We start from the raw sequence: 24,386 nt of genomic DNA on the forward strand, positions 1-24,386 counted from the left end.
CGCACAGACATTTTTGGCTGGAAGTGTGAACACATCGGTTAGCGTTTGGCACCAAACAAGGTTAAATAGGTTGCCAACTTTTATACTGGAACTGAACTTGTTCTCATATTATACTGCAGTTGGTGTTAAAGATCGGCACCTGGGTAGCCTGTTGCTGTGTGTGGAGTACTGTGGAGAGGGAGGTTAGTATTGCAGTTAAGTTTGCAAGCCATTGTGCTGACCCCCCTACATGTCCTATACACTTCATGATTTTCACCACCCAAATAGTGTAGATTTCGAGCCTTTGCATTAGACAGAGCACACGTCAGGCACATTTGTTCCGAGATCTCTGGATACATTGGAAAGTGTCGCTGGGCAGCACAGTGGTTCCAATCTTTCCTGGCCTAGTTTATGCCATATTCCCTTTGTGATCATCTCTGTGATTTACTTTGTGCTTCCTATTCCAATCCACTTTGATCATAGTTCCCCGGCATTGGCTCCTCACCCATTAGCCGACTTTCAGTTAGGTGGTTAGGTATCAGTGTAAAGCGGGCTTCACACGGTATGATCTATCGTGCGATTGCACGAGCGATTGTACCCGCCCCCGTCGTTTGTGTGTCACGGGCAATTAGTTGCCCGTGGTGCACAAAGTCGTTACACCCCCGTCACACGTACTTACCTTCTGAGCGACCTCGCTGTGGGCGGCAAACATCCACTTCCTGAAGGGGGAGGGACGTTCGGCGTCGCAGCGACGTCACACAGCCGCCGGCCAATTGAAGCGGAGGGGCGGAGATGAGCGGGACGTAACATCCCGCCCACCTCCTTTCTTCCGCATTGCCGGCGGGAGCCGCGGGACGCAGGTAAGCTGTGTTCATTGTTCCCAGGGTGTCACAAGGAGCGATGTGTGCTGCCCCGGGTACGATGAACAACCGGCGCCAGTAAAAATAAACATTTTTTTAAAAATAAGCGATGAGTACATGACTCACGATTTGTGAACGACTCTTAGTTGCTCGGAGGTGTCACACGAAACGACGTTGCAAGCAATGCCGGATGTACGTCATGAAAACCGTGACCCCGACGATGCATCGCGCGATAGATCGTCTCGTGTGATGCCCGCATAACACTATTAACCTTCAGATTAACCCTATATCTGTATGGGACTGCTGGAGAAAGCAATAGTCCCATTCTCTGGCTCATTGGGGGGGTCCACAACTCAGACCCCCAGCAATAAGCAAGTTATTACTTATCTTTGGGCTAGATTTAACCCTTTAAATATATCAATTCAATACCGAGCAGTATTACAGCTGACAGAAGGTGGGCCCCATGCACATGGACGTTTCTGGAATCAAAGGGATCTTGAATTTGATGAGCAATTTAAGGGTCCACACTGCCCCCCTCTTTGTACCTCTGATTTTACGCTGAGCTTTTTCCTAATGAACACTGTGGTAATTGTCTCTGGCTCTGAGAAACAGAAAACAGCTGCCAATTTTCAGCAAGATAACAAGGAGAAAGCCAGAAGAAGAGATCAGTAGCCATAGGATGCTACAAGGACCCCTGTACAATGGTCTAGATCTGCTGACCTGCATTGCATTGGAATGTATGGAGGAAAAGAAACACGTGAAGATGTTTAATTATAGCTAAGACACCGCCTCGCATACCTTACACGCCTGGGATGTTACTGTAGAGATAACCATAGATGAGATGAGTGCTCATTTTTACACCCTGGACATATTAGTAAACCCCTTCTTCCGACATTGTTTATTTCATTTTTAAGTAATAAAATATTTACAGCAATCATCCTCTTTTTAGCAGATAATAAAACTTGTTTTACACACCAAGGGGCGACAAAGCGCAAAGATGGAAGCTCCGCCCTTAGCAGTAGAGAACAGGTGTCAATTCTATGGGCTTCTGGAGCATGATGGGAGCGAAATTCAGAATAATTATGTTGCCATTTAACTCAGGATTTTTTACTGTATCTTTGATGTTAATGTCAATAGTGGTCGAACATACCCTTTAAATGAAAGTAACAGCAGGGGTTAATATCATGCTTCTGACATACCATGTAGAAGGCGAAACTGGTGATGATGAGGATGAATTTATTGCAGGACTTTAACATATAATCGACAGTAAGGTCTAATAGCAAGTAGCAGCCTGGGAGATAAGGTCCCGCTGAAACCCGTCACCCTGCACCCTCTCGTCCTATCAGATAGCTGGCAGGCTTAGTCATGTCATCGCCCTGGTCCCTACACCTTCACCTGTCAAGGGTCTGCCTGGAATTGGAGTTCTGGACACCTTCTTCCTTTATAGCTCACACTACAGGGACTGACAATTCTTGTTCTACTGACTCCGTAATATCTATCTTGTCCTGACTGACAAAGGGGCCAGGCTTGTACTCTTCACTGAATACCTACTTATTTGCTCTAGGGAGGCAAAATAATAAAATATTGCAAATTTAATCTTTTTATTATTTTATGCTTTCATTCCATGTTTATTGATTATTAGCTTTAGTACCCGGCGTTGCCTGGGATAGTAACTGCCTCTCTGTCTCTCTCCCAGTCTTTGTATGTCTGTCTCTATATCTCTCTGTCTGTCTCTCTCTTTGCCTATTAGTCTCTGTCTGTCTGTCTCTTTCCCTGTCTGTCTCTGTGTGTCTGTCACTTTCCCTGTCTGTCTATTTCTCTATTTTTCTGTCTGTTTGTCTCTCTCTATTTGTCTCTCTCTGTCTCTTTTTCTGTCTGCCTCTGTCTGTCTCTTTCTCTGTCTGTCTGTCTCTGTCTGTCTGCCTTTTTCCCTGTCTGTCTCTTTCCCTGTCTGCCTCTGTCTGTCTCTTTCCCCGTGTGTCTTTCTGTCTGTCTCTTTGTCTGGCTGGCTTTTTTTCCCTATCTGTCTCTGTCTGTTTGTCTCTGTCTCTTTCTCTGTCTGCCACTATCTGTCTCTTTCCCTGTCTGCCTTTCTCTGTCTGTCTGTGCCTGTCTGTCTCTCAGTCTATATCTGTCTGTGTCTGTATCTCCACCAACATCATATTACCTCACACATAAGCTTCTTATACTAACAATTTCCTTTGTTCCTATAGCAACCAATCACAGCTCCTATTAATGACCTGTGGCTCCCAGCTCCATTGACTTTAATGGAGGCAGGTTGTTTGGAGAGTAATTGTAAAGCGCGGGGTTAAATTTTCCCATCAAAACATAGTCTAGGATGTTCCCTGAGTCAGATGAGGTGTCTGAGCAAAATTTTGTGATTGTAAATGCGTGCGGATTCATTTAGCAGACAAAAGAAAAAGGTTTTGGTACCGTGTTAGCCAGTTGAAAAAGGATTGATTGCTTTCAGTGAGAGAAACAAAATTATAATTTTGTAGTTGTGATACCTTTTAATTGCTAACTAGAATAAATATTTTGTCATACCATGCCTGAGGAAGAGACCTGAGATGTCTCGAAAGCTTGCTTTATAACATCATCATATTTTAGTCTAGTTAGCCATTAAAAGGTATCACAACTACAAAATTTTAATTATAATGCTAAGGAAATAGTAAAGGCACTGCTGTGACTGAAGGAAAAATAGTAAAGACACTGTTGTGACTGAAGGAGAAATAGTAAAGACACTGCTGTGACTGAAGGAGAAATAGTAAAGACACTGCTGTGACTGAAGGGGAAATAGTAAAGGCACTGCTGTGACTGAAGGGGAAATAGTAAAGGCACTGCTGTGGCTGAAGGGGAAATAGTAAAGGCACTGCTGTGGCTGCTGAGGAAAGAGTAAAGTTACTATTGTGACTGAAGAGGAAATAGGTATCACAACTACAAAATTTTAATTATAATGCTAAGGAAATAGTAAAGGCACTGCTGTGACTGAAGGAAAAATAGTAAAGACACTGTTGTGACTGAAGGAGAAATAGTAAAGACACTGCTGTGACTGAAGGAGAAATAGTAAAGACACTGCTGTGACTGAAGGAGAAATAGTAAAGACACTGCTGTGACTGAAGGAGAAATAGTAAAGACACTGCTGTGACTGAAGGGGAAATAGTAAAGGCACTGCTGTGACTGAAGGGGAAATAGTAAAGGCACTACTGTGACTGAAGGGGAAATAGTAAAGGCACTGCTGTGGCTGAAGGGGAAATAGTAAAAGCACTGCTGTGGCTGCTGAGGAAAGAGTAAAGTTACTATTGTGACTGAAGAGGAAATAGTCAGGGTCCTGTTGTGACTCAGGGGGAAATAGTAAAGGCAGTGCTGCGACTACTGGGGAAGGAGTAAAATCACTGCTGTGACTGTTTGGGAAATAATAAAGGCTTTGCTGTGACTGCTAGTCAAATAGTAAAGGCTCTGCTCTGACTGCTGGGGAACTAGTATAGGCTCTGTTGGGGAAATAGTAAAGGCACTGCTGTGATTGCTCGGGAAATAGTAAAGGCTCTGTTCGGGAAATAGTAAAGGCACTGGTATTACTGCTGGGAAAGGAGTAAAATCACTGCTCTGACTGCCGGAAAAATAGTAGAAGCACTGATGTGACTGCCAGGAAAATAGTAAAGGCTGTGAAAGACACTGCTGTGACTGCTGTGGGAAAAGTAAAGGCACTGCTCTTACTGCCAAAGAAATATTAAACACACTGCTCTGACTGACATGGAAATAACAAAGGCTCTGCTGTGACTGATAAAGGGGAAATAGTAAAGTCAAACAGAGCCCAACATTTTGGACTCCATTTGTCCTATTTTGAAGGACACCTCTGGAAAGGAGATGAAACAGAGTCAGATGTTTCATATTTTGGACTCCGTTTGCCTTTTTGCAATCAATGGAATGAATACTGTTCTTCATGGATTCAGATGAAAGCCCCTGAGAAGGGTGTAGTGTGAACTTGGTCAAAGATTTGCGGTATGAAAACATATATTTTTTAAATATTTACAAATTATAATGAATAATTTCCTTTGAAGTGTAAAATGCTGTGATTTATGTTGATTAAGCCCGGTTTAAGCTGGCTTTACACACTACAATATATCTTACGATGTGTCGTCGGGGTCACGTCGTAAGCGACGCACATCCGGCATCGTAAGGTACATTGTAGTGTGTGACAGATACGTGCGATTGCGATTGAACGGTAAAACGTTCATCGCACGCACGTCGTTGAATCCTGAGAAATTGCACGTCGGGTTGTTCAATGTTCCCGAGGCAGCACACATCGCAGTGTGTGACACCCCAGGAACATTGAACAGATCTTACCTGCCTCCCGCGGCTCTAGCCGGCAATGCGGAAGGAAGGAGGTGGGCGGGATGTTTACGTCCTGCTCATCTCCGCCCCTCTGCTTCTATTGGCCGGCTGCCGTGTGACGTCAATGTGACGACGAATGTCCCTCCCACTCCAGGAAGTGGATGTTCGCCGCCCACATTGAGGTCGAATGGACGGGTAAGTACGTGTGACGGCAATTAATCGTTTGTGTGACACGGTCAACAAATTGAACGTGCCACACATACGATGGGGGCGTTGCAAATCGCATACAATATCGCATGTGAAATTGCAACGTGTAAAGCAGGCTTTACATTACCTGTAGAGGAATGAACATTGCTGTACATTACTGGGGGAGAGTGCAGACCCTGCACTGATTACTGGGGGAACATGCACCAGCTGGTAAGGGGGAACATGCACCAGCTGGTAAGGGGGAACATGCACCAGCTGGTAAGGGGGAACATGCACCAGCTGGTAAGGGGGGAACATGCACCAGCTGGTAAGGGGGAACATGCACCAGCTGGTAAGGGGGAACATGCACCAGCTGGTAAGGGGGGAACATGCACCAGCTGGTAAGGGGGAAATGCACCAGCTGGTAAAGGGGAACATTCATCAGCTGGTAAGGGGGAACATGCACCAGCTGGTAAGGGAGGAACATGCACCAGCTGGTAAGTGAGAACATGCACCAGCTGATAAGGAGGTCATGCACCAGCTGGTAAAGGGGAACATGCACCAGGTGGTAAGTGGGAACATGCACCAGCTGATAAGGAGGTCATGCACCAGCTGGTAAAGGGGAACATGCACCAGGTGGTAAGTGGGAACATGCACCAGCTGGTAAGGGGTAACATACACCCGCTTTTAAGGGGGTACATGCACCAGCTGGTAAGGGAAAACATGCACCAGCTGGTAAGGGGGAACATGCTTTGATTGTAAGGGGGAAATCTGTATGTTAAGTTTCTTTACCTGAGGTTCCAAACACTTTCTTAAAGGTTCCTGACAATTAAAGGGATTGCACTTATCAACTATACACTTAAAAGGTGATCATTTTTTTAAACTGGAAAATCCCTAAAAGTCCATTCATGTGAATGATAATTCATGTTTAGACAATATTGATGATTTGCAGGTTCCGTATTAGTGAAATAGGACCTTTCTGCATTTAGTTACCTAAAACAAAAAAAAAAAAACACAAAGCCTCGGGGAGGTTGGAGCAAAATACCTATAAACACTCGATCCCCCTACACATGCATGTAATATTCCTATTGCCTTTGATCACTTTTTATTCAGGGATTTGAAAGCGTTCTAAGTGATTAATGACCCCTCGTGGCCATCACGTGGATTTTTATGTGAAATGAAAAGATGGCGCTTTTCTTACCCCCATTTCTAGGCTATAAAACTCTCTAATAAATTGCTTTTAGCTGAGAGATATTACACTTTAATGTTCCAATTAGGTTCAGACTGTTTTTGCGAGACGACTTTACAGTTCTGCGCGGTATAAAAGTTATGGATGGATATTTTAATTGGGTTGGTTTTTGTTAAATACAGGTAGTAACCTGTAACTAATCACCGCTGTAATGGGAAATTAGCATATTAATGGAGTCAATCTGAAACTGGTTTTCAATCTTTTCATATATTTTTTTTTTTACCTAAATGCATGTATTTAGAGCTAAAAATAAATTTTTGCAATTGGGTTTCATTAAAAATTTTGTACTATTTGGTTTTTACAGGTTCTTTGTTTCCCTGCCCATTCAATTTCGGTCATAAATCAGCTCAAAGTTCCAAACTCGCCATCAGATGGTCATAGCGGGCTCACTGATGGACTCTCAGTTAGCTCATTCAGTGGCCGGCGAAAGAAGTGTGGCGCCCCTGACCTGGTCAGACACCACTGAGTCCTGCACCCATGCTGGGTGAGTACAAACAGGTAATCCCAAAGGCTGAATAGGGTGTGAACACACAGACACACTTTAACCAGGGCTCACACACACCTTAGAGGGGACCCCTGGGCAGACCCAGGAGGGGGCGTGCCCTCCATATCTCAGCTAGTGGTGCGGTGGAGAAGCTGGAAGGAGTTATGCAGTGGCAGTCCAAGAGAGAGGAGCAGTGGAGGAGGACACATGTCAGTCTGAAGCGGAGAGCGGGCACGCAGACACGCTAGTCAGACCCTTCAGGTGTAGTGGCTGTTTGCGGGGGAGTTCGGTTGCCACACAGTTAGCCTGAAAGACACCTCAGGAAGAAGCGGGGTGATTGAGTACGGGGACTCCTGGTAGACCAGGCACGCACGGAGACAGGTGCCTAGAGCCAGACATCCATTTAGTGGTCTGATAAAACCTGCTGGTGAGGGCACTCCAGGTGTTTCACCAAACACACAGAGTCCGCAGCATTGAGGGGGCCCATAAGTCAGATAGGGCAAGAAGCCATCTTTACTTGGTCCACACTGCCAGCAAACGGGCCAGCAAAAGAGAGAAAAGGCAGATGCGACTTCCCTGGATGAATCCCATATACTTCAAGTCGGGGGTTATCCGAAACAAGAAGTACTAGAAAGGCGAGCTTACAGTCACCTCTATATCATCCTGAAGGATACCTGGTTCTCTCTGGTCTGTCTCAGTATCGCCCGGGTTACCTCACAGAAAACAACTGAAAGTGAGAAAAAATTGTGAAAGACATTCTGGATTGTGTGTGAGTTCTTCTGCGACCTGTGGTACTACGCACTTACACCCGAGCCCCTGGGGCCAGCCTCACTCTCGGGAGGCCACACCATCCAACTGCAAATACCATCAGCCCCAGACGCTCGTTAAACTGTAGTGGCGGTCACCGCTCATCCTGACCGCAAAACCGAGTGTGGCGTCACGACTCCCATGAAAGGGAACCTGACATACCTGTTGCCAGAAGGGTCTCTACAGAGAAGTCCCCGCAGGCGACTGCTGCAGCGCTGTGGTGGGTGACTCATCTGGCGTCACCAACAGGATAAGGACTAGACCTGTTAAGACAGGTGACCGTGCGACTTGGAGGTCCGATTGAAAAGTTTGAAACGCTGCCATATTGCCACCTCAGAAAGCATGCCAAAGAAACAACAGCAGCCCGCGCAAAAAGAAGTAACCGCCCACGAAGAGGTGTGGCGATCCTAGAACTCCTGGAGCGCTCTGGCCCCGCGAGAAAGAGAGATGGGGTCGGATCTGACACTGAACGCCAGTAATGTTGCAGTCGGGTGCAGGAAACGAAACTGAGAGGGTGTGGAGAGAGAACCTGGTTGAGCAGAAACGGAGAGAGGATGGCGTCTGCAGGCGGTGAGCCCGAGCCAGGCACTGCTGCCTGGTGGGACTGGGAGCTCACCCAGTTCTGTGACCGGGTGCAGGCACGGTCCCTCCAGCAAGTGATGGAGTGGCGCTCGGAGCTGCGGGAGATGGCTGCGGCGATTCGGGCCCACGAGAGGTGGGCTGCGCGACCAGTGCCGTGCCAAGAAGTGACCACCCAGACTCCCTTGCTGCTGCCCCTGGGTGAGTCCCACGCAGCCCCTGCCCGACCTGGTGCGACGCCTAGCGCAACGCCCAGCGCGACACCCGCTGCAACGCCTCGAGTCCCAGCCAGGCCACAAAAAGGTCGCAGCAGCGCCGCGCCCGACCAGACCAGGCCGCAGCAACCCCGCACCTGGCCAGACCAGACCAGGCCGCAACGCCTTCTACCCCTACCTGCAGACCAGAAGCGGTCACAGCGTCCCAGTTGCTGACTGGGGATGCTGCCCATAGGTTGCTGCCAGAAGCGGCCGAAGAGGCAGCTCAACTAAAGAAGGATTTGAAAACACGGTTCCCGGTGCACCTGGTGGACATGTACCTGGTCCCCAGGCAACCTCTATGCTAGAGAGGGGTACACCACCCTGGCCCTCTGATGGAAGTTCACCCCCAGAGCTGCTGCCAGAAGAATCGGAGAAGTACCTAGCACCTCTAAGGGGGAGGAGGGGAAGCATGGAGGCTTAACCAACAATCCCCAAACAGCCAGAGGAGGACACAGCACCCTTTGCAAGTGAGGAAGGCCCTGAGGTCGTGCTGTTGTCCCACCAACGCTGGGAAGAGATTACAACACCCCCTGCTGAGAAAGAAGAGTTAACAGCCTACATGCCGAGTATGTATGTGACCTGGGAGCCGGCTGAAGACCAAGTGATGGTTATGAGGAGGCCAGCCCGTAGAGGACAATGGCGTGTGAGGGCAAGACACCCCCTTGTGCAGTCTACCCCAGAGAAAGAAAGAGTGGAGGCCAGGGATTTGCAGGAGAAGAAGTCCCTGCGGCAGACCGGGTTCCAGGCCCGAGGTCCTCTCCACTGTGGGGTGGTAGAAGAGTTCAACCTGCATACCGGCTACGGCTTTATCGTGGAGGCTGGCATCAAGGAGGGCATATTCGTTTCATAGAGAGATGTGCTGACGCACCTGCCAAGAGGACACCCTGGTCGAGACCTACATATGCGAGACATTGTGGAGTACACCAGACACAAGGGTGAAAGGGGTTGGTTTGCCCTAGACGTGGTACCACGCCCGAAGAGCTCAAGCTACAGCCCTGCAGTCTCCACCAGGTCCCCAAAGTCACTGCCACCAGAGAGCGCACTAGAGACCGCTCAAGAGAACGCACTAGTGACCTCTCAAGCTAATGTGACGCCCTGGCCAGACCAGGCAGTCACATATAGGCCCCTGCACTACACCTTTCCCTCACAGGTGACATCAGCCGACCTTAAAACCCTAGTCACCCCCCTCAGAGCTAGATGGACACACCAGGCGGTTGGAAGACGCCCACCAAGGAGTCTAGACAGCCCGGGGCGGGAAAACAGTGAGTCTACAGACAGTTGAGTTTTAGAGTTCAAGGGGAGTGGAGGTCAGGCCTGTGTGTCAGGCCTGAAGTAAACTTACAGGTACCAGGGTAGGAGCCCTGGTGCCTTTGGCTAGGAGGCAGACGGCAGTCTCCGTCTGCAGGAGCCGGGAAGACAGCTCGATGGAACCGAGGTGGACCGGGACAGGGTAGTGGCCTGCCGGTACCGACCCGGGGAATCGACTCGGAAACCGGAGCACACAGGGGGGTACTCGGACCCTGAAGCCGGGACCAGAAGCGACTGGAACCAGCTAATTTACCGATTGAGGCCAGGACTAAAGGTCCTGTGCCATTCAAACTCCCAATAGAAGGAAACAGCCCACCGAGGGGGATAAAAGGCCACCGCCACGGCTCAGAGATCCCATGGGCCAGCGTCTGCGGGCAAGGGTTCCTTAGGCCACATCCAGCCGGGAGCGGACTCCTGAAGTTGCAAGCACAGGCAGTCCACCATTACACAAAAGTGCAGGAGAAAGATAGAGACCACCAGCCCGGTGGGGGACCAGAATGCAGCCGGCTGCGAGCACCGACCACCGACCACCATCACCTTGGTTTACCAGAGACTCGTGTGTTTCCTTCACTAGTGAGTACACCAGAACCCTGCGGTCGCCCATCTCCCTGCACCAGCAAATCCCAACGGGTCCCGGGCCCACAATCCCTGCCCACGGAGGGGTTAACAACTTGCTGCACAACATCTCCCCCCGGGTGCCCCGTAATTGCAGCAGTGGTGTCCAAACTCACCATATACCGTGGGTGGCGTCACAAACCTAGTACGGCCCAGCCCGTACATATACGTCCTACATCCACCACCCCCAAACCCTATTCATTCGGAGTGTCCGCAGGTTTCCCCGGGTCCGGAGACCGTCGAGCCACCCACCGGAAGGCCCGGACCTGAGCAGCGGCAGGCTGCCGGCACGGGGGCGGCACACTAACGTTCCAGACATAGATACACAAGATGAAGCTCAAGCAGAAACATCAGATGACAACGCAAGTACACTTCCAGATGACAACGCAAGTACACTTCCAGATGACAGCGCAAGTACAGTACAAGACACCACTTTCCAGGAGCAGAGCACTGCAGTGTCAAGCACCAGTGAGAGAAGGAAGTCCGTTTAATTCTACAATGTTAAGTCTGCAATGTTAGTTACCAGTTGAAGCAACGTTTACCTGTTCAAGAATGCGCCCACAAGGACTCTTGTGAGAACTCTTTTTTCTTTTTCATGCACCTGTTTTTTTTGCACTTTAAAACAACAGACCATAAGGTTATGAACTGGCTATAACCACAAACTCTCGCAGTGTATAAAGTTACCCCAGAGGTACTAACCCAGAGCACGCCTGTTTATGGGGCCTGGCTCTGCACCACCAGTAAGCATGCCTGTTGATGGAGCTGCTGTCCAAAAGCCAAGAGCACACCTGTTTATGGGGCCTGGCTCGCCAACGACAAGGGAGCACGCCTGTTTATGAGGCCTGCCTCTCCACCACGTGGAAGCGGGTACGCCTACCTTTAACCACCAACCCCAGAAGAGGAAGATTGGAGGAAAGGCTAGGATAGAGCTGGCCCAGACCTGGTTACCAAAAGGACCGGTGACCTGCCTTCTGAGAGGTTTTTTTGTGGGTTACGGACTTGTGGGTGGAGGGTGGTGAAAAATGGTACCTGGTATGTTTTAAATGTTTAAAATGTTTTATGTGAATGCCTTCCCTGTGTGGGAACTATTGTGTTAAAAGAAAAATGTTATTGTCTTTGCAGCCCGAGGACGTGCTGATGATAACTAAGGGGGAATGTGGCACCCCTGACCTAGTCAGGCACCACTGAGTACTGCACCCATACTGAGTGAGTACAAACAGGTAATCCCAAAGGCTGAATAGGGTGTGAACACACAGACACACTTTAACCAGGGCTCACACACACCTTAGAGGGGACCCCTGGGTAGACCCAGGAGGGGGCGTGCCCTCCACATCTCAGCTAGTGGTGCGGTGGAGAAGCTGGAAGACGTTATGCAGTGGCAGTCCAAGAGAGAGTAGCAGTGGAGGAGGACACATGTCAGTCTGAAGCGGAGAGCGGGCACGCAGACACGCTAGACCAGGCACGCACAGGGACAGGTCCCTAGAGCCAGACATCCATTTAGTGGTCTGCTAAAATCTGCCGGTGAGGGCACTCCAGGTGTCTCACCAAACACACAGAGTCCGCAGCATCAGCAGCAACGAGGGGGCCCATAAGTGAGATAGGGGAAGAAGCCATCTTTACTTGGTCCACGCTGCCAGCAAACGGGCCAGAAAGGGGAAAAAAGGCAGATGCGACTTCCCTGGATGAATCCCATACACTTCAAGTCGGGGGTTATCCGAAACAAGAAGTGCTAGGAAGGCGAGCTTACAGTCACCTCTATATCAGCCTGAAGGATACTTGGTTCTCTCTGGTCTGTCTCAGTATCACCCGGGTTACCTCACAGAAATCAACTGAAAGTGAGTAAAAACTGTGAAAGACATTCTGGACTGTGTGTGAGTTCTTCTGCGACCTATGGTACTACGCACTTACACCCAAGCCCCTGGGGCCAGCCTCACTCTCGGGAGGCCACACCATCCAACTGCAAATACCATCAGCCCCAGACGCTCGTTAAACTGCAGTGGCGGTCACCCCTCATCCTGACCGCAAAACCGAGAGTGGCGTCTCGACTTCCATGAAAGTGAACCTGACATACCTGTGGCCAGAAGGGTTCCTACAGAGAAGTCCCCGCAGGCGACCACTGCAGCGCTGTGGTGGCGACTCAGAAGCAACTAGAGGATAGAACTGCAGTGACAGAGGCTTCAGATCTATCATAGCTCTTCAGCCTCATTTTCATATTAATGCAAACGCTGATTACTCTGTAAGTGAGGATCGACCTGCCATGTAAAGGTGTTGCTGGATTTGTCTTTGAAGGAGCTACATGTGTCGCGGGCGGAGGAGGGGACGCTGCGCTCACCCACTGCTCGGGTACGGCTGCTGCTGCTTGGTGGTGGCTCGAGCGGTGGGCCGGATCCCGGGGACTCGAGCGGCGCTCCTCACCCATGAGTGAAAAGGGGAATGGTTTTGGGGATTTATTGTCCGTGACGCCACCCACGATTGTGGTGGGGTTGTGACACCACCGCTGCTCTGGACGGGGATCCCAGGAGCGATGACAGGGAGCAGCTTGGATGTTGTTCTTCCCCTCCGTGGGTAGGGGGATTGGTTGTCTCGGGGCCCGGTGAGGGTGTTAGGGATGATGATGGCAGGCGGGTTACGGGGCCTGGTGAGGTGCAGGGTCGCGGGGGCAGCGCTGTGCCGCACGGCACGGTGGTACTCACTCAGCCAGTAATTTACACGGAGTTTCTGGTCAAACAAACGGCTGGATGGACGGGTCCCACAGGCGGCTGCGGTGTTTTTCCCCTGACCCCTGGTTGGTAGTGTAAGTCCTTTCCTGCACCTTCCGTACGCTCCTCCTGCGCTCCGGTTTCCAGCTGGCTCCCTGGTTTGGTACCGGTGGGCCACCGCCCAGCCCCGGCTACCTACGGTTCCACCAGACTGTCTTCCCGGCTCTTGCAGACGGCCACTACCGTCTGCCTGACTCTCTACACGAGGGCCCTAGGCTCCAACCTAGGCCCCAGTCTGCGTCTGCCTCTCTGCAGACCTCCTCTCTCTTCCTCTGCCTGGACTTGTCTGGACCTGTTTCCTGCCTCAGACCAGCCAGACTCCTGGGTGGGCGTCTCCATCTGCATGACTCCGCCCACCTGGTGTGTCTGTCTGAACCCGAGGAAGAAATCAGGTCTCACTGGGGATGTCTGTGTGAACTGCTGGGGGTGGCGGTGTGTGCGTGTTGTTACCTGTGGCCCCTGGCTTGTCCAGGGCGCCACACATGCACATATGACTAGTTGGAGGGTGAAATCATACGAAAAGATACATGTACACACATCCTTGTTATGTAATCTGAAAGAATAAGGGTAAACCTCTGTCACTCCAGCTCTATTCCCTACCCAGCACCGTCTTCCCCTGCTTGACTGACAACCTCTATGCAGTGTAACTTTAGGCAAAGGAGCCTTCAGGCAAGTAGGAAGAAGCATCCGCCCCCCTCCTTTTCTCTCTATCCCCCTCCTTTTCTCTCTATCCCCCTCCTTTTCTCTCTATACACCGCCCTTCCCTTATTGGACAAACCATCAGCAGATTTGGTTTCTAGTACCATCTCTATGCTGATGACACACAACTGTATACAACGTCTCCTCCATCACCCCTGCATTATTACAAAATACTAGTGATTCCTGTCCGCTATCTCCAACATCATGTCCTCCCTCTATCTAAAACTGAACCTGTCAAAAATTGAACTTCTCCTGTTTCCACACTCCCCCAGCCTTCCGAAACCCAATATTACCATTTCTGTGTGTGGCTCTACCATTACTCCCCAGCAGCACGCCCGCTGTCTTGGGTAGAGATGAGCGAACCGGTCGCGGTTCGGCTCGAGGTTGGTTCGCCGAACGGACCTCCCGTTCGAGTTCGGTTCATCGAACGTTCGACGAACCGAACTCGAACTGCATAGGAAACAATGGCAGGCAATCACAAACACAGAAAAACACCTAGAAAACACCCTCAAAGGTGTCCTAAAGGTGACAAACAACTCAAACACATTGGAAAGTGACAAGGACATATACTCATGCGAAAACAAAACAGCTGGACAAGGAAAAAGAGGAGGACACACAGATATAGGCATGGCACGCCCTTCTAAAATCATGTAAAACACCGCAAGGTGACTCCAAGCGGAGTCTCCATTTTTTCCAAAAATTGGGCCACACACACACCCACCCCTTCAGTGGCAGCAGTTGTGCCCCAGTTGTACACTTCACAGCTACATTTGCATCAAGCACATTCAAAAATACGCCATTCTTATCCATCCCCAGGATGACACCGGGGTAGGTAGCAAAGTCTTTGCTGACCCATGACTTGTTCATCTTGGCTTCTTTTAAAAACAATGTAAGCAAGGGTTACTCCAAGCGGAGTCTCCCTTTTTTCCAAAAATTGGGCCACACAGACACCCACCCCATCAGTGGCAGCACTTGGACCCTAGTTGCAAACAGGATGTTTTGATTTGCATCAAGCACATTCAAAAATACGCCATTCTTATCCGTCCCCAGGATGACACCGGGGTAGGTAGCAAAGTCTTTCCTGATCCCAGCTCTGTTCATCTTGGCTTCTTTTAAAAACAATGTAAGCAAGGGTTACTCCAAGCGGAGTCTCCCTTTTTTTCCAAAAATTGGGCCACACAGACACCCACCCCATCAGTGGCAGCACTTGGGCCCTAGTTGCAAACAGGATGTTTTGATTTGCATCAAGCACATTCAAAAATACGCCATTCTTATCCGTCCCCAGGATGACACCGGGGTAGGTAGCAAAGTCTTTCCTGATCCCAGCTCTGTTCATCTTGGCTTCTTTTAAAAACACATCAAGCAAGGGTTACTCCAAGCGGAGTCTCCCTTTTTTTCCAAAAATTGGGCCACACAGACACCCACCCCATCAGTGGCAGCACTTGGGCCCTAGTTGCAAACAGGATGTTTTGATTTGCATCAAGCACATTCAAAAATACGCCATTCTTATCCGTCCCCAGGATGACACCGGGGTAGGTAGCAAAGTCTTTGCTGATCCCAGCTCTGTTCATCTTGGCTTCTTTTAAAAACACATCAAGCAAGGGTTACTCCAAGCGGAGTCTCCCTTTTTTTCCAAAAATTGGGCCACACAGACACCCACCCCATCAGTGGCAGCACTTGGGCCCTAGTTGCAAACAGGATGTTTTGATTTGCATCAAGCACATTCAAAAATACGCCATTCTTATCCGTCCCCAGGATGACACCGGGGTAGGTAGCAAAGTCTTTGCTGATCCCAGCTCTGTTCATCTTGGCTTCTTTTAAAAACACATCAAGCAAGGGTTACTCCAAGCGGAGTCTCCCTTTTTTTCCAAAAATTGGGCCACACAGACACCCACCCCATCAGTGGCAGCACTTGGGCCCTAGTTGTACACTTCACAGCTACATTTGCATCAATCACATTCAAAAATACCCCATAATTAACCGTCCCCAGGATGACACCGGGGTAGGTAGCAAAGTCTTTGCTGACCCATGACTTGTTCATCTTGGCTTCTTTTAAAAACAATGTAAGCAAGGGTTACTCCAAGCGGAGTCTCCCTTTTTTCCAAAAATTGGGCCACACAGACACCCACCCCATCAGTGGCAGCACTTGGGCCCTAGTTGCAAACAGGATGTTTTGATTTGCATCAAGCACATTCCAAATCCACAAGCATTTACTCTCCCCAGGATGACACAGGGGTAGTAAATTCCTTCTGGATCCATGACTTGTTCATTTTGATGAACGTCAGTCTGTCCACATTGTCACTGGACAGACGCGTGCGCTTATCTGTCAGCACACACCCAGCAGCACTGAATACACGTTCAGAGACAACGCTGGCAGCTGGACACGACAAAATCTCCAAGGCGTAACTGGAGAGCTCTGGCCATTTTTCTATGTTTGAAGCCCAAAAGGAGCAAGGCTCCAGTTGCACAGTCATGGCATCGATGTTCATTTGGAGATACTCCTGTATCATCCTCTCCAGCCGTTGAGTATGTGTCAGACTTGTTGTCTCTGGTGGCCTTGCAAAAGAGGGTCTAAAAAAATTATGAAAAGATTCCATAAAATTGCTGTTACCGGCACCAGATACGGTCCTACTGGTACGGGTAGACTGGTGAAGATGACGAGACCGTCCCATGTTTGTCAAGTTACAACTGGGAGATTCCCTCCCTGCACCTGCACGGTTGTTTGGTGGAAAAGCCGAGCTAAGATCGAGTAACAGCTTCTGCTGATACTCCTGCATACGTGCGTCCCTTTCTATGGCTGGAATTATGTCACAAAATTTGGACTTGTACCGGGGATCTAATGGTGTGGCAATCCAGTAGTCATCATCACTTCTAATTTTGACAATACGACTGTCATGTTGGAGGTAGTGCAACAAAAAGGCACTCATGTGTCTTGCGCAGCCATGCGGACCAAGTCCACGCTGTGTTTGTGGCATAGAGGTGCTACCCGTTCTTTCTTCCTCTGACATCTCCCCCCAACCTCTTTCAACTGAAATTTGACCAAGGTCTCCCTCATCCGCTGAGTCTTCCATGTCCATGGACAGTTCGTCCTCCATTTCTTCATGTTCTCCTGCACCTTGCTCAACATTTCGCCTGCTACTATGCGCCCTTGTCGATCCCTGTTCCCCATGGTCCCATGCCTGCTGCGTTGGTGATGATGAACGTCTGGACCTTGGTGATGTTGTTGTCCCTTGCACATATGAATCCTCCTGTAGTTCCTCCCCTTCATGTTGTCCCACCCCCTGACTCCGAATAGTGTTTAGCGTGTGCTCCAGCATGTAAATGACTGGAATCGTCATGCTGATAATGGCATTGTCAGAGCTAAACATATTCGTCGCCATGTCGAAACTGTGCAGAAGGGTGCATAGGTCCTTGATCTGAGACCACTCCATCAGGGTGATCTGCCCCACCTCTGCATCTCGTTGGCCCAGGCTATACGTCATGACGTATTGCACCAGGGCTCTGCGGTGCTGCCACAGTCGCTGTAACATGTGGAGAGTTGAATTCCAGCGTGTCGCCACATCGCATTTCAGGCGATGAACCGGCAGGCCGAAAGACTTCTGTAGCGATGCAAGTCGCTCAGCTGCGGCGCTTGAACGCCGGAAGTGAGCAGACAGTTTTCGTGCCCTGTTCAGAAGGCCATCTAGGCCGGGATAGTGTGTTAAAAATTGCTGCACGACAAGGTTCAACACGTGAGCCATACAAGGTACGTGTGTCACCTTGCCCAGGCGAAGGGCCGCACCCAGGTTTGCAGCATTGTCGCACACGGCCTTACCAGGCTGCAGGTTGAGTGGAGACAACCATTTATTAAACTCGGACCGCAGAGCTGACCACAACTCCTCAGCTGTGTGACTCTTATTACCAAGACATGTCAAGCTAAAGACCGCCTGATGCCGTTGCGCTCGGCTGCCAGCATAGTAATGAGGCGTGCGTGATTCCTTCTGCGCAGTGAGAACGCTGGTGGCCTGACCAGGCAGGCTTGGGGCGGAGGTGGAGGACCCAGATGAGGTGGAGGATGCAGAAGCTGTGGCGGAACTTGGACAGACAGAGGATTGACACACAAGTCGTGGGGACGGCAAGACTTGTGCAGCAGACCCTTCACCATCTATCACCATAGTTACCCAGTGCCCAGTCAGCGACATGTAACGTCCCTGTCCATGCTTACTGGTCCAAGTATCGGTGGTGAAATGCACCCGTTCACACACAGAGTTTCTCAAGGAAGCGGTGATGTTGTGTGCGACATGCTGGTGTAGCGCGGGCACACCTTTCTTAGAGAAGTAGTGGCGACTAGGCATCTGGTACTGGGGCACAGCGACAGACATAAGGTCTCTAAAATCCTGTGTGTCCACTAGGCGGAAAGGCAGCATTTCGGTAGCCAACAGCTTACAGAGGGATAGAGTCAACCTCTTAGCTTTGTCATGGGTCGGAGGAAGTGGCCTTTTATTTGACCACATCTGAGGGACAGAGATCTGGCTGCTGTGTGTAGACGGTGTTGAGTAGGGTGTCCCTGGAAAAATGCAGGTTTGTGAGGAAAGTGCAGGCGGAGACATGATGTTGCCTTCATCCAACGTTGGTGCTATCGATGTCTGAGAGAGCTGTACACACTCACTTGTTTCCCCTTCCAAACCAACTGACGACCTTACAAGCAAACTGCCTGTTGCGGTTACAGTGGTGGAAGTTTTGCGTGGAAAAACAGGTGTGACAGCTGTCCCCACAGTCCTAGAAGATGAAGAGCGCGCGGATGCACTGGAAGGGGCGGGCGGTGGATGGTTCGCTCCGCTAGCCGGCATTGCAGCACGGTGAGCTTCCCACCGGGACTTATGATATTTATTCATGTGACGATTCATGGAAGAAGTTGTCAAACTGCTGAGGTTTTGACCTCTACTAACAGAATCATGACAAATGTTACATATCACATGAGTTGGGCGATCTTTTTCGATGTGAAAAAAGGCCCAGGCTAGGCAAGGCTTAGAGGCCATGCGACCTGTTGATCCACCCCGAATAATGCTCATAGGCAGAGTGGTGGCTGAGGATGCAGTTGTAGACGTGCTACCAGTGCTCCGACTCTGTCCAGGAAGGCGCAAGGTAACTTCGTCGTCGGTTGCATCCTCCTCCACCGCCTCTGTTGACCTCCTCGAGTGCCTGACTGGGGGTTGACAGTAGGTGGGATCTAGAACGTCATCATCAATTGTTGTGTTCGCACTCCCCTCCCCCTCAGACCGAGCCTCTTCTTGCCCTGACCGAATATTTAAGTTGTCATCCCAATCGGGTATCTGCGTCTCATCTTCATCAGTATGTTCCTCATTGTCTATAACCACAGGTGTTACAGTTTGTGACAAAGGGTCAACATTATGCTCAGAAACTTGGTCCTCACGGCCTGAATCTGAGTCACAAAGGTTCTGGGCATCACTGCAGACCATTTCCTGTTCTGTACTCACTGTAGCTTGGGAGCAGACCTCTGATTCCCAGGCTATAGTGTGACTGAACAGCTCTGCAGACTCAGCCATCTCAGTTCCACCATACTGTGCAGGGCTGATGGAGACTTCAGAGCTGGGAGAAATCAAGTGTGATTGGGATGACAACTCAGAGGAATGGTGTTTTTTGGATGCGGTACTTGAAGTGGCTGAGAGGGCACTTGTTGGACCACTTGAGATCCATTCAAGCATTTTCCTTTTTTGCCCATCATCTACCTTTGTTCCTCTTGTTCGTGTCCGTAAAAAAGGGAGCACATCGGATTGTCCACAATAAGTAGTAGACATCTTACTTTTGCTAGTAGATGGTCTATCTTCAGCAGATGATAATGGAGCTTTGGCACCTTCCCCACTGACAAAACCTTTTTTGCCTTTTCCACCACGCCTCTTCCCCTTTCCACCAGCATCTGTCATTTTGCCACTCATGTTGATTGCGACAAGATTGTGGACTGAAAATGTGGTAGTAAAAATTGAGAGGTGGTGAAGATTGCAGTGGTGGTCTAGCTTTATTAACAGCAGAATAATAAAGAATAAATATCCCTGACAATGTAACTTAGTTATAATTCGTTGGAGTGTGCAACGCAGGCAGACGTGCTGCAAATGTCTTGGCACTAGTGGGACTATAGCAAAGTCCAATAGCCACGTATAGGATGCCACTAGGTTTACTGAGTGTGTGCTAGTATAATGGCTTAGTTATAATTAGTTGGAGTGTGCAACGCAGGCAGATGCGCTCTGCAAATGTCTTGGCACTAGTAGGACTATAGCAAAGTCCAATAGCCACGTATAGGATGCCACTAGGTACACTGAGTGTGTGCTAGTATAATGGCTTAGTTATAATTAGTTGGAGTGTGCAACGCAGGCAGACGTGCTGCAAATGTCTTGGCACTAGTGGGACTATAGCAAAGTCCAATAGCCACGTATAGGATGCCACTAGGTACACTGAGTGTGTGCTAGTATAATGGCTTAGTTATAATTAGTTGGAGTGTGCAACGCAGGCAGACGTGCTGCAAATGTCTTGGCACTAGTGGGACTATAGCAAAGTCCAATAGCCACGTATAGGATGCCACTAGGTACACTGAGTGTGTGCTAGTATAATGGCTTAGTTATAATTAGTTGGAGTGTGCAACGCAGGCAGACGTGCTGCAAATGTCTTGGCACTAGTGGGACTATAGCAAAGTCCAATAGCCACGTATAGGATGCCACTAGGTACACTGAGTGTGTGCTAGTATAATGGCTTAGTTATAATTAGTTGGAGTGTGCAACGCAGGCAGACGTGCTGCAAATGTCTTGGCACTAGTGGGACTATAGCAAAGTCCAATAGCCACGTATAGGATGCCACTAGGTACACTGAGTGTGTGCTAGTATAATGGCTTAGTTATAATTAGTTGGAGTGTGCAACGCAGGCAGACGTGCTGCAAATGTCTTGGCACTAGTGGGACTATAGCAAAGTCCAATAGCCACGTATAGGATGCCACTAGGTACACTGAGTGTGTGCTAGTATAATGGCTTAGTTATAATTAGTTGGAGTGTGCAACGCAGGCAGACGTGCTGCAAATGTCTTGGCACTAGTGGGACTATAGCAAAGTCCAATATCCACGTATAGGATGCCACTAGGTTCACTGAGTGTGTGCTAGTATAATGGCTTAGTTATAATTAGTTGGAGTGTGCAACGCAGGCAGATGCGCTCTGCAAATGTCTTGGCACTAGTAGGACTATAGCAAAGTCCAATAGCCACGTATAGGATGCCCCTAGGTACACTGAGTGTGTGCTAGTATAATGGCTTAGTTATAATTAGTTGGAGTGTGCAACGCAGGCAGACGTGCTGCAAATGTCTTGGCACTAGTGGGACTATAGCAAAGTCCAATAGCCACGTATAGGATGCCACTAGGTACACTGAGTGTGTGCTAGTATAATGGCTTAGTTATAATTAGTTGGAGTGTGCAACGCAGGCAGACGTGCTGCAAATGTCTTGGCACTAGTGGGACTATAGCAAAGTCCAATAGCCACGTATAGGATGCCACTAGGTACACTGAGTGTGTGCTAGTATAATGGCTTAGTTATAATTAGTTGGAGTGTGCAACGCAGGCAGACGTGCTGCAAATGTCTTGGCACTAGTGGGACTATAGCAAAGTCCAATAGCCACGTATAGGATGCCACTAGGTACACTGAGTGTGTGCTAGTATAATGGCTTAGTTATAATTAGTTGGCGTGTGCAACGCAGGCAGACGTGCTGCAAATGTCTTGGCACTAGTGGGACTATAGCAAAGTCCAATAGCCACGTATAGGATGCCACTAGGTACACTGAGTGTGTGCTAGTATAATGGCTTAGTTATAATTAGTTGGAGTGTGCAACGCAGGCAGACGTGCTGCAAATGTCTTGGCACTAGTGGGACTATAGCAAAGTCCAATAGCCACGTATAGGATGCCACTAGGTACACTGAGTGTGTGCTAGTATAATGGCTTAGTTATAATTAGTTGGAGTGTGCAACGCAGGCAGACGTGCTGCAAATGTCTTGGCACTAGTGGGACTATAGCAAAGTCCAATAGCCACGTATAGGATGCCACTAGGTACACTGAGTGTGTGCTAGTATAATGGCTTAGTTATAATTAGTTGGAGTGTGCAACGCAGGCAGACGTGCTGCAAATGTCTTGGCACTAGTGGGACTATAGCAAAGTCCAATAGCCACGTATAGGATGCCACTAGGTACACTGAGTGTGTGCTAGTATAATGGCTTAGTTATAATTAGTTGGAGTGTGCAACGCAGGCAGACGTGCTGCAAATGTCTTGGCACTAGTGGGACTATAGCAAAGTCCAATAGCCACGTATAGGATGCCACTAGGTACACTGAGTGTGTGCTAGTATAATGGCTTAGTTATAATTAGTTGGAGTGTGCAACGCAGGCAGACGTGCTGCAAATGTCTTGGCACTAGTGGGCCTATAGCAAAGTCCAATAGCCACGTATAGGATGCCACTAGGTACACTGAGTGTGTGCTAGTATAATGGCTTAGTTATAATTAGTTGGAGTGTGCAACGCAGGCAGACGTGCTGCAAATGTCTTGGCACCAGTGGGACTATAGCAAAGTCCAATAGCCACGTATAGGATGCCACTAGGTACACTGAGTGTGTGCTAGTATAATGGCTTAGTTATAATTAGTTGGAGTGTGCAACGCAGGCAGACGTGCTGCAAATGTCTTGGCACTAGTGGGACTATAGCAAAGTCCAATAGCCACGTATAGGATGCCACTAGGTACACTGAGTGTGTGCTAGTATAATGGCTTAGTTATAATTAGTTGGAGTGTGCAACGCAGGCAGACGTGCTGCAAATGTCTTGGCACTAGTGGGACTATAGCAAAGTCCAATATCCACGTATAGGATGCCACTAGGTTCACTGAGTGTGTGCTAGTATAATGGCTTAGTTATAATTAGTTGGAGTGTGCAACGCAGGCAGATGCGCTCTGCAAATGTCTTGGCACTAGTAGGACTATAGCAAAGTCCAATAGCCACGTATAGGATGCCACTAGGTACACTGAGTGTGTGCTAGTATAATGGCTTAGTTATAATTAGTTGGAGTGTGCAACGCAGGCAGACGTGCTGCAAATGTCTTGGCACTAGTGGGACTATAGCAAAGTCCAATAGCCACGTATAGGATGCCACTAGGTACACTGAGTGTGTGCTAGTATAATGGCTTAGTTATAATTAGTTGGAGTGTGCAACGCAGGCAGACGTGCTGCAAATGTCTTGGCACTAGTGGGACTATAGCAAAGTCCAATAGCCACGTATAGGATGCCACTAGGTACACTGAGTGTGTGCTAGTATAATGGCTTAGTTATAATTAGTTGGAGTGTGCAACTCAGGCAGACGTGCTGCAAATGTCTTGGCACTAGTGGGACTATAGCAAAGTCCAATAGCCACGTATAGGATGCCACTAGGTACACTGAGTGTGTGCTAGTATAATGGCTTAGTTATAATTAGTTGGAGTGTGCAACGCAGGCAGACGTGCTGCAAATGTCTTGGCACTAGTGGGACTATAGCAAAGTCCAATAGCCACGTATAGGATGCCACTAGGTACACTGAGTGTGTGCTAGTATAATGGCTTAGTTATAATTAGTTGGAGTGTGCAACGCAGGCAGATGCGCTGCAAATGTCTTGGCACTAGTGGGACTATAGCAAAGTCCAATAGCCACGTATAGGATGCCACTAGGTACACTGAGTGTGTGCTAGTATAATGGCTTAGTTATAATTAGTTGGAGTGTGCAACGCAGGCAGACGTGCTGCAAATGTCTTGGCACTAGTGGGACTATAGCAAAGTCCAATAGCCACGTATAGGATGCCACTAGGTTCACTGAGTGTGTGCTAGTATAATGGCTTAGTTATAATTAGTTGGAGTGTGCAACGCAGGCAGATGCGCTCTGCAAATGTCTTGGCACTAGTAGGACTATAGCAAAGTCCAATAGCCACGTATAGGATGCCACTAAAAAACACTTAGTGTGTGCAAGTATAATGGCTTAGTTATAATTAGTTGGAGTGTGCAACGCAGGCAGATGCGCTCTGCAAATGTCTTTGCACTAGTGGGACTATAGCAAAGTCCAATAGCCACGTATAGGATGCCACTAGGTACACTGAGTGTGTGCTAGTATAATGGCTTAGTTATAATTCGTTGGAGTGTGCAACGCAGGCAGATGCGCTCTGCAAATGTCTTGGCACTAGTGGGACTATAGCAAAGTCCAATAGCCACGTATAGGATGCCACTAGGTACACTGA

The sequence above is a fragment of the Anomaloglossus baeobatrachus genome, chromosome 4 (genome assembly GCF_048569485.1).
Source record: "Anomaloglossus baeobatrachus isolate aAnoBae1 chromosome 4, aAnoBae1.hap1, whole genome shotgun sequence".
Taxonomy (NCBI): domain Eukaryota; kingdom Metazoa; phylum Chordata; class Amphibia; order Anura; family Aromobatidae; genus Anomaloglossus; species Anomaloglossus baeobatrachus.